Below are 10,871 nucleotides of genomic sequence, written 5' to 3' on the forward strand. Positions count from 1 at the left end.
GAGCTAGAAAAAAAAATTTCAGTGAGGTAACCAAGACCCAGAAAGTACAGATATTAGACAAAATAGATATTATACATAAAAAAGAATCATCAAGTTACAATCCACAATCCATAAGAAACTAGGTAACAAGGAGGACTCTAACAGAGACATGCATGGATATCCCTGAAATAGATAAAATCTCCTGAGAAAATTGTAAGGAAGATGGAAAGGAGGGAAGAAGGCAAGGAGAGAAGAGGACATGAGGGAATGTGATGGTTGAGTTGGTGGAGGGAAAAAGAGGGATAACAAGAAAAGAAGTATAGAGAGAGCCATTGTGAGGTTATGGAGAAATCTTATGCTAGAGAAGCTTCCATGAATCTACACGGATGACACCAGATGAAGCTTTCAGTAAAAGTGGAGAGAGTGCCTTGACTGACCTTCCTATAATGAGATTGATGACACCCTAATTTTCATCATAGAACCTTCATTCAGTAACTGATGAAAGCATATGTAGGGATCTGTCGTTGGAGACCACTTGTTTGTTCCCAGTTGCTCAGCCCTGAAATAATCACACAGAAACTATATTAATTAAATCACTGCTTGGCCCATTAGCTCTAGCTTCTTATTGGCTATCTCTTACATCTTAATTTAACCCATACCTATTAATTTGTGCGTTGCCACATGGCTGTGGCTTACAGGCAAGATTCTGGCTCATTTGTCCCCAGCAGTGACTACATGGCCTTTCCTGACTCAGCATTCTTTCTCCGACCATTCAGTTTACTTTTCCCTGCCCAGCTCTGTTCTGCCCTGCTAAGGTTTCTTTATTCACTAACAAATAAAAGCAACACATATACAGAAGGACTTCCCACTTTAGCTATCCACAGCTAAGCACTGGGCCAAGATCCCAGAGTCCAGTTGAAGACAGGGAGAGGGACTATATGAGCAAATTGTTCAAGATCATGTAGGGGAAACCTACAGAGACAGCAGAACTGAGCTAGTGGGAGTTCACTGACTCTAGACTCATAGCTGGGAAACCTGCATAGAACCTAACAAGGCCCTCTGAATATGGATGATAGTTCTATGGCTTGGGCAATGTGTAGGACTACTGGTAGTGGAGCCATGTTTTATCCCCAATGCATGAACTAAATTTTTGGATCCCATTCCCTATGGAGTGATACCTTGCTCAGCCTTGATACTGGTGGATAGGGGGTTGGTCCTGCCCCAACTTGATATGCCAGACTGTGTTGACTCCTCATGGGAGGCTTTATCTTTTCTGAGGAGTGATGGGGGTTTGCGTAGAAAGAAGGTGGGGAGGGAGTGGAAGGAGGTAGTGAGAGGGAACTGTGGCTGGTATGTAAAATTAAAAAAGAACTTTTAAATAAACTGATTTTAATAAGAAAAATGATATTTTCTCATTAATGCAGATGCCTTTTTCGCCCTATTTTATGGTGGAAAGAGTAGTTTATAACCTGAGCAGTAATATTCTTCCTCCTCACTGCTGTTCAGCTCTGTATTTCTTATTTTTTCTGAGTTTACCCAATCTGTAGCTCTTACTAGGACAATGCATCCCTTTAAATCGATATGAAAAAATGGCTTAAATTAATGCTGAATCAGGCCCATTAACATCACACTGATTATGCAGTAAACACACAGTATTGTTTACAGTAGACCTTTCCGAGACTTAACCATGACATTAAAACTCAGAATCTATTATGGGAGTAGGCAAATCTTCATAAAAAATTTATCATGAAAGGCAAATGCTTATTCATTGCATAACACTGAAAGACATGGTTACTCCTCCTCAGACCTTCCTAAACATCATTAGGTATTAAGATGAACTATAATTCTTAATTGTGTCTGTAAAGTCAGTGAAAAAATTGCTTCTGTAGGGAGGAAAGAATCCAAGTACTTTATGTGCGCTGGATGTTAGGAAAGCAAAGCAGTGTAGAGTTACTGGATGGGAGCTGTGGGGCAAAGCTTGAGTTTTATTTTTGAAATTCACTAAATGATTACAGAAAAATATCTTCTCTATAGACCTTGCTGGTTCTTAGTGCTCACAATACCTTAATTACCCTGGAATAATTATCATTTGACTGCTTATTTATACTGGTTTTGCTATTGGGTTTGTTTGTGTTTGTATTTGCTGGAGTGTTGTTTTCTAAGCAGCGTGTGTTTGGTGAATGTGTGCATGAGTATGTACGTGCATATATATGAGAAAATATAAAATAATTGCACATTTCAAACATCTGCGTTAGGTACATCTGCAATTCTAGCCCTCTGGTCCAGCCAGTCAGGATGTTTAGACTTGTCACTTGGTGTTCGGACTACTCGGAAGACAGCCTTTCGGACGTCTGATGGTGGTTCCCGGGGGTTCGAAGCTCCAGGAGCCTGTACCATCTCTATCCGAAGGGGAGGAGAGGAGGTGAAGAGAAAGCATACCAGCAAGGAGCTTCTCCCTCCCGTGAATGGGTCAAGGAACCAGTCAGGAGGTCTAGAGCAGGGTTCTTAGATTACACAGCAAATCCCTAACTTCAGCACCATGGACAGCAGCACCTCCGGCCTAGAGAGAGGCGCCTGCATACCTCCTGCCTTGGCCGGGACTCCAGCCTGAGCCGGTGGTTTCCTTCTCATTTCTGCTTCCAAACCAGACGAGGGCAGGGCAGAAGGGTTGTTACAGCAAGAGGAGTACGGTAGAAAAAAAGAAGGAAAAGGAGGAGAAAGAGGAGGAGGAGGAGGAGAAAGAGGAGTAAGAGGAGGAGGAGGGGGAGGAGGGGCCGGGAAGGGAAGGGAACAAGAAGGGAAGAGGGGGAAGGTTTCCCTTTGCCAGGCTCGCACAGGTCTGCAGGCGCTGCTAGAAGCAGCAGCATCTCCAGCTCCTGGCTACTGTTGCCGCTGCTGCTGTGCTCTGCAGCTAGAGATGCTTCTCAGTGCCGCGCCGCGCTGAGGCCAAGCAAGCACCCTGGGCTGTGCTCCGCTCCGCACATCCTTGATCTCAGCCTGGGAACTGACAGCCTACTGGAAACCCCTCTGAGTCGCGCTGCACAGTGGCCACCCGAGCCTTCGCCCGCAGTGGCAACAGAGCTCTCCGGTTCTCTCCTGCAGGCTCAGTGCTCTCCAGATTTCCCCCACGCTCCTTTGGTGATTTTTTTTTTTTTTCCAGAGAAGAGGGCGGGGTAGGTGTCAGTCTCCTCCTCTCTCTCACCCCTCCTATTTCTTCTCGGTTTGAATTTCTTCCCCTGGCATTTCACTGGCTCTCAGAGCAAGAGACCAGACCCACAGAGAGGGGAAAGCAAGGCTGCGCCTCCCCTGCTGCCGCCAGCCCAGAACTGGAACTGGAGGGGGTGAGGGGAGAGGAAACGAAGCAGGAGGAGCTTGGCTTCCTCTTGCATCTGAGGACAGACCAGCTCCTTTCAAGAACCCCACGGAGAAGCGGACTGCATCTCCGCAGCGAGCTTTTGGAGTAGTGCTGGCCCGGAGGCGAAGGATGGTGGTGTCCCCGAGAGCAGGCTGCAGGGCAGCGCTCTTGCTCTGGATTCTCAGCAGCTTCATCTGCAGAGCCTGGATGGCTCCCTCCACGTTTCGTAAGTAGTTCTCTCCTCTCCGTGGCTCCGTACTGGAGCCACTTCAGTGCCGCATTGGTGTAAGGGCGCCCAGGCATCAACTCCGAGGAGCATTCGCAGTTTTTGCCCCGGTCTCTGTTTGTGTGCATGTATGTGTATAGGATGCCTAGCACTTGCAGCCACTGCCGCAGAGAAGCAGAGAAACTCTAAACCCGGGGAGCTCCTTGTTTAGTGTAGATGATTTTCATAGTGCTGGATGCTTCTGGAAAGTTGTTCCTAGTCTTAAAGATTGCTCCGCGACTGCTTGGTCAGAGTGATGAGTGTAGTTGTTTCTTGCGACCGATTTGCACAGACTGGAGAAGATTACATTTTACTTGGGTAGTGAGGAAAACGAGCAGAAGTTTCTGATTTTTATTGATGGTTTTAACTTGAGCTTTGGTCTGAGGAGGAAAGAGGAACAGACTTCAAGCAGTTTGGGCACCTTTGGACTCACTAATTTTTTTTCTGCCCTCTTAAAAAAGTTAATGCTCATTTAGCAGTTGATTATACATATGAAAACGGAGGTCTAATATTGGAACTGAAAATGTGCAAATTACTTAGGAGTTTGGGGTAATGGGCATGAGTCATGCAGGCCATGACTTGGGACGGACAGTGCAAAAAAAATGTTATGTTATTAAGGATTAATGAAGAGATGGTTTAAAAGTTATGTAGCTGCCCAAAATGTGTGTTTTTAAGGACAGAGTGAAAGGGAAGATATGGTTTGTGTTTTGATGAGGTTTAGAGGAAATGGAAGATTCCAGCTCATTTACTTCATTCCTTTAGAAATGCATACTGTGTATGAAGAGAGGAAGGACATAGTTGGCTTTGGCTGAGAAAGAGTTAAAGGCTGGACTGATTTTCTGTGGTACTTTGTAGAGTTTTCCTAAGCACAGCCATGTTTCTGAGGATGGGTGAATCTGTTGGTGAAGAGGTATGGATTTGTGGAGTTCAGAGGGAAATATTCTCCACTTAGATAAGTTGAGTTGATTCCAGAGGCCTCACATTTGATGCGGCCCTCTCTCTGTTCATAGTTCTGTGGGTGTATTCATGCTCACCTCCGTCTACGTTCCCATATTAATATTATCATTCCACTGTACAAAGGGTTAATAATACTTTATTATATTTTGTTAATGAAAAAAATCTTGAAATAGGCTTTATATGTTGTGATCAGCAATTGCCTACAATGCTACCATTAGCAGTCGGTTGACATAGTCCCAAAAGACCATCTATGAGCTTCTTTGCAGTGCTTAAAGAGAGAGAAAAGTGAGAGAAAAAAAAAAAAAAAAGACAGCCAAGTTGTAGTAAACTTGAAAAAAGGAAACTCTACGGTAGTCTCAGGATACAAACAAACCTAAAACAAAATGTATTGCTTTTATCCATGTTGATTGTATAGAGTTAAATGGAAATAGTAAAACAAGACTGCTTGATGCTGACATCTACAGAAATGTGTAACACTACTTATGGGATATTATTCTGATGGAATTTCAATTTCCATTTCAAATTATGTTTGTATAATAGTATAGGATTTGCTTCCATGCTTCCTATATACTCGCTAAAAGTTAAGGTATGTTGTATTCTGTGGTTTGAATTCCTGCTTCCCAATAGCTTCCAGAATTTTGTCTCCCATCTTTCCACATGCCTTAGTAGAAATGGGTCAATCTAAAGCAATCACCATGTGTTCAGAATGATATGTTCGCCTTCATTACTCTGCTATAGTTTAATGACTCAAAAGTTCTTATTTCATATGTGTTTTTACTACTTAAAATTTAGTGAAAAATAACATAAACTCATTACTTTAGACATTTTTCTGAGCTTTAAAATTTATTTAGTTCTTATTCTATACAACATAAATAGTTACAATATATTTTAAATGTTTAAAATGTGTTTTAAAGAGTTAAAAATGGATTAGCTGAGATAGGGTTTTATTAAGTTTGAGTTTAAACTCTGAAACACAAGCCCAAAATTGTCATAAATCCTTGAAATAAATTTAATGAGTAATTCCTGAATTTAGTGATGAGAATGAACTCTCAAATTTATTTTATTTTTACACATAATGAAAAATATACATTTTATGTTATACTTATTTTGAAGTTATGTTTTCAATACCTAGAAAGACTCAAGGCAGAAAAACGTAACTCCATGAATCTAAGTTAATGAGCAGCTCAACCAGGAGGGGTCATCATGACACAAAAAGTAGCAGAAAACTCATGTCGTTCACGCTTTGAAAATATGATGACTGTGCTCAAACATCCTTTTCCCAAGTAACTTTGGAGTGTAAAATGAATTTTCACATAGATGATTGATATTTTAAATTTCATAATATACATTTTCAATGGACCATTGCCTAAGGTTTATTTCTTTAAGCTGCTCTGGACATGCGCGTAAAGGTTTCTCATCCTGTGTTTTATACATACATTTCAATTTAAATTAAAAGAAGCTTATTTCTTAGATCAAACAAATATCTGATCTCTTTCCGTGCGGTAATTAGAATGATGCGGTACTGAGCAGAAGTGTATGCCTTCCTTTCTCGTGAAAGTCCATCTAAAAGGCTCAGGAGCACTCCACCACTAGGGGGTAAATTGATTAGACCATGCTTTTAAGACTTAAAGAGCTGTCCTAAATGACAAGGGAATTAAGCTAGAACTTAGTAAGTTTGGTGTTTAAATATTATTGAATTTTCACTTAAATAAGTGTTTACTCATGAAGGACAATTAATGTGATTCTTATGAAACTTCTTATATGATTTACTTGAGTCTCATATTTGTGAAATGCATTTTGCACGTGACCAATTAATGTCTTACAAGTTTACTGTTGAATATATGCCATATACAAATATATGCACATATATGTGATTTAAGTATGTAGTAAAAAAGAGACATATAACGTATGATATCATATATATCAAAATAGCTGCAATATGAGCATGTTTATATATTATGTAGCATTATTTAACAATTTTACTTTATTGTCAAGTTCATAGTTAGAAATTTTCCTGTATAAGATACTATGATAAAAATATAAAACAATAGTTTATTGATCTATTTTCTCTTTCATAAATTTATATTTTACCCATAGTGATATTTTTAAATATACCATATAAAACAATAATAAATATAAAGTTGTAGCTTTACATCTCATTTAATCAGAATAGTGAGTCTGTAAAACTGAGAACATACTTTTGATCGACAAGCTTCAATGGGGAAAAGAGTTATACATTTTTTAGTTTCTGCAAATTAGTAAGAAGAAAACCTTTGACTGGTTGGAGATGAATACATTTCTTAGTTTTACAAACATTGACATTGTTACTCAGATAATGGTAATTTTTATGTTTAACCACTTATCATAAAGTAAGATGAAATGTCATAAAACATACTCCCATATATTTACTATATCTTTCAATTACCCTTCATGCATTTATACATATGCAATTCTTCATTTGAGAGAATTTCAAAGCTGTTTTGTGTATACTGCGTTTTAAAACAGGTTTATCTGTTTCCATTACTTTTAGCAGCATCAACCTTCAAGCTCTATAATTTCTTTAAGCTTCTATCTCATTTGTCTGAATTAATAAATCCTATTAGCAAAGAGAACTTAATAAATCTTTAAAAATGAAGGAATCAGCCTTTCTGCCTGACAAATTGGATATTGATTCGAAAATAAAAAGGCCTGTGATGTGTCTGACCCTGATTCAATTTTCTTTTTTTAAAAATGGTATATTTACCTGTTATAAAAGTAGAGAATATACATGTATTCTCTGCTTTAAAATTCTTAAGTAAAAGCTAGTTTGTAATCTTATTAGAAATCTTAGCTATAGAGTAGAAAAATTGTTGAGTTGATCAACTGCCTCCTGTGCAAACATTAGGACCAGAGTTGAAATCCTCAGAATACATAAAAATACTGACTTCATGGTACACACTGTAAGCCAACTGCTAGTTGGATGGAGACAGGTATGTTGTAGATATTAGTTAAAGGTGTTAGAGTTGCTTGTGCTGTGGAACAGTTTTTTAATGATGCAAAGATGTGTTGCATTCTTTTGTGTTGCATTTGTTTAATTCTATGAAGCTGTATTATAATGTCTAGAACACCTGATTGACTAATATAGAGTCAGGCAGGAGAAAAGACAGGCAGCGTTGGCAGACAGAGAGAATAAATAGGAGGAGAAATATGTGAAGAGATCAAGAAGCAAGAAGAGGAGAAGAGAACGTCAGTGGTCAGTCATGCAGCTACACAGCAAGCCTTGGCTTAAGAAGTAAAGGAAGTAATGTAGAATACAGAAAGACAAAAGCCTAGAGGCAAAAGGTAGATAGGATAACTTAAGTTAATAAAGGCTGAATAGAAATAAGGCAGTCTAAGTCTGGACATTTGTAAGTAAGAATAAGCCTCCACATAATATATTTGGGATTTAAATGATTGACTGCGTCAAAAGTCAAAAAGTAAAAAAGAACCAACAACCTGGTGGATCCCAAGAGACTACTGGACAACCAGTCTAGCTAACAACTGAACTCTAGGTTAGACAAGATAAACAGTATCAACATTAACAGCTAATAATAGAGGAAGGCACTTGACTTAAAAATTCTGGCTTTCATATGCACATGCAGACCTGTATAAATGTAAATGTATGCACACACAACACACAGACACAGATAATCTAGAAAATGGAAAGTATAAATTCCAGCAACACCAAAGGACATGTCAAAGTAGATAGAGAAAAGCCCACAATGCCTGAACTATGCACAAAGTGTTATAGACAAATGAAGAAATCTGGAAGCAGGAGAGGGGAGAGGTAGTCTCTCCATGAAAAGGGCATATTAATTGATTGTATAGTATCAAATGGTGATCCCTGGAAATAAATAAATAAATAAATATATGTGTGTGTGTGTTTGTGTGTGTGTGTGTAAAATGATAATGAGTTCCTGAGTTATATTTAAGATTACATATGTATAGGGCCGGGTGGTGGTGGCGCACACCTTTAATCCCAGCACTTGGGAGGCAGAGGCAGGCGGATCTCTGTGAGTTCGAGACCGGCCTGGTCTACAGAGCTAGTTCCAGGACAGGCTCCAAAGCCACAGAGAAACCCTGTCTCAAAAAACAAAAAAAAAAAAACAAAAACAAAAACAAAAACATATGTATATATATGAACATAGATTAATGAAATAACAACTAATAGAAAAGGAGGCCATGAATTTAAAAAAGTGCGGATAGGGGTATTGGAAGACAAGAAGGGAGTGAAGTTTAGTAAAAAAACAATTTACATAATTATATAGATAAAGGGATAATGGATACACGGTGTCAGCATAGTGATTAATACTGATAAAATGAAGAAATTCAACATGTGTTCATATGTTTTCACATATTAACTTTGATTTAAAAATACTTTATCTTCTTTCTTAACATTTATCAAAGTAAATAATAGTGTACACTATAATGTGAACCACAAAAAGCAGTTGTGTGCAAAGTAAATTCTCTATTTCTATCAATATCCTTACTTTAAATTGGATATTACTGGCATTTCCAGAGAGATGAATCTTTTACAAAATGCAGCTATCAGAAACTTTGGATATGCCTATAATCATTTATTACTCAGTTTTTGGAAGCTACATGTTCATTGTTTGCTATTTTACATAAATGGATAGTAATGAGATGATTTTCATATAACTTTTAATTTTTAGGTTGGAAAAAAGAGACGACTTCTAACACAGTGAATATTTGAAATTATGAATTTTACCTTCTCCTGCATGCTACACTATCTAAATATTGGGATGTAGAAATTTCCCATTTCTTGGTCATAATACTTAATTTTATGATGAATAAACTGTACTTAAAACACTTAGCCTTTATGGCAATGAGTCCCTTGTTCCTTTCCAGGTTAGGTGAAGAATACCTCTGCAGGTTACTGAGAAGCATAGAAGATATGCCAAATTCTGCATTTACATCTTTGCTGCCTGCAGAAAACCCACATTCAGTAGGCAGGTGCATATGAAGAGAGTGGTAGTGTCAGGAAAATTGTGTCGATTCCTTCTTCCAATATCTGGAGAATCTGTTGAATGGTAGAAAGAAGATTAATGAACCCAATTGTCTCATGTTTCCATATTATCGATGATTGCACAGAAGTTAATATTTGAGCTCCATCTCAGTCACTTTCTGATCAAGAATTAAAGCAAAGAAGAGAATTTTGATTATTGTGCCAGCTAAAACCACAAAATACTTTACTTTCCTATAATAACATTATATAAAATTGAAGAAAACAAGTATGAGAGAATTTTTGCAGGCTTTAGAATCGAGGACTGAGTATGCTTGTTTTTCTCATGTGTTATGTTGCAGAAAAATTATAGTTTTTATGTAATTTCCTTAGTGTCCCTTTCATCCCTTCTTTCTGCATGGCCCTATTAATGATGTTTACTTCAGTGAGACGAGCTTTCCTATCCAGAGTGAATAATATTATCATTTACCACATAGCCTGGTGGTAGAGTGGTCCCTGCAGATTCACTTCCATCCTATTTCTGCAGCAGATACACTCACACTCCACAACTTACTGACCTGTTACTTTACGTCCACTTTTATGCCCTTCGTACCTTCTATACAGTTATGAAGATACTGATTCTTTCAGTCATCAAGCACCATAGTCGTCCGTTGACTTCAAATTTGATTATCGCCTTAGCTAGAATTCCGTACAAAGATCTCTTCAGACTCCTGCTTAGTTCATTTGGGTGGCAGACAAATCATGCTAACAGCTTGAAGTATCTGACTCGCTTTTCACACTCCAGATTTTTAAACCTCCCCTGATAGTAGGAAATCTGGAAATAAAGATGTAGGCATTGGCTCCAAGTTTGCTTGCTGAAGATAACATATTTTTGGTACACTGCAAAAGTGTCGAAGAAATATAGAGGTGCTCCTGAGAGATACAGTCTGCATTATTCTTCTAATTTGGGATTATTTGAAATGCCCTCATAAATATAAATGTTAATTATCTTTTTTTTAATGTGTTAATGTCTAGAAGCGTGAAAAAATTGACTCTGGAAATATTTAACTAAGGAAAATATCCTCAAACATAGAAAAGATTTTGTTTGTTTATGGTTTTGCCTTTTCTAGAATATCCATTGCTTTTGTTATTTGCACTGGGATAGTGGGCTGAGATGTGAATCTCAAAAAAAAAAAAAAAAATGACAGTCGAGAGAGGTGTGACCTACATACACACTGTCAGATTTGCTAAGCCTGTGCTGTGTGGCTCATCTAAGTTGGAACTGTGTTATATAAACTTTAATGAAATTCAACAAGGATTTACTCACCTCTCTG

This window comes from Alexandromys fortis, unplaced genomic scaffold (assembly GCF_014885135.2).
Source record: "Alexandromys fortis isolate MF-2015 unplaced genomic scaffold, M_Fortis_MF-2015_v1.1 scaffold_133, whole genome shotgun sequence".
In the NCBI taxonomy this organism is placed as follows: Eukaryota; Metazoa; Chordata; class Mammalia; order Rodentia; family Cricetidae; genus Alexandromys; species Alexandromys fortis.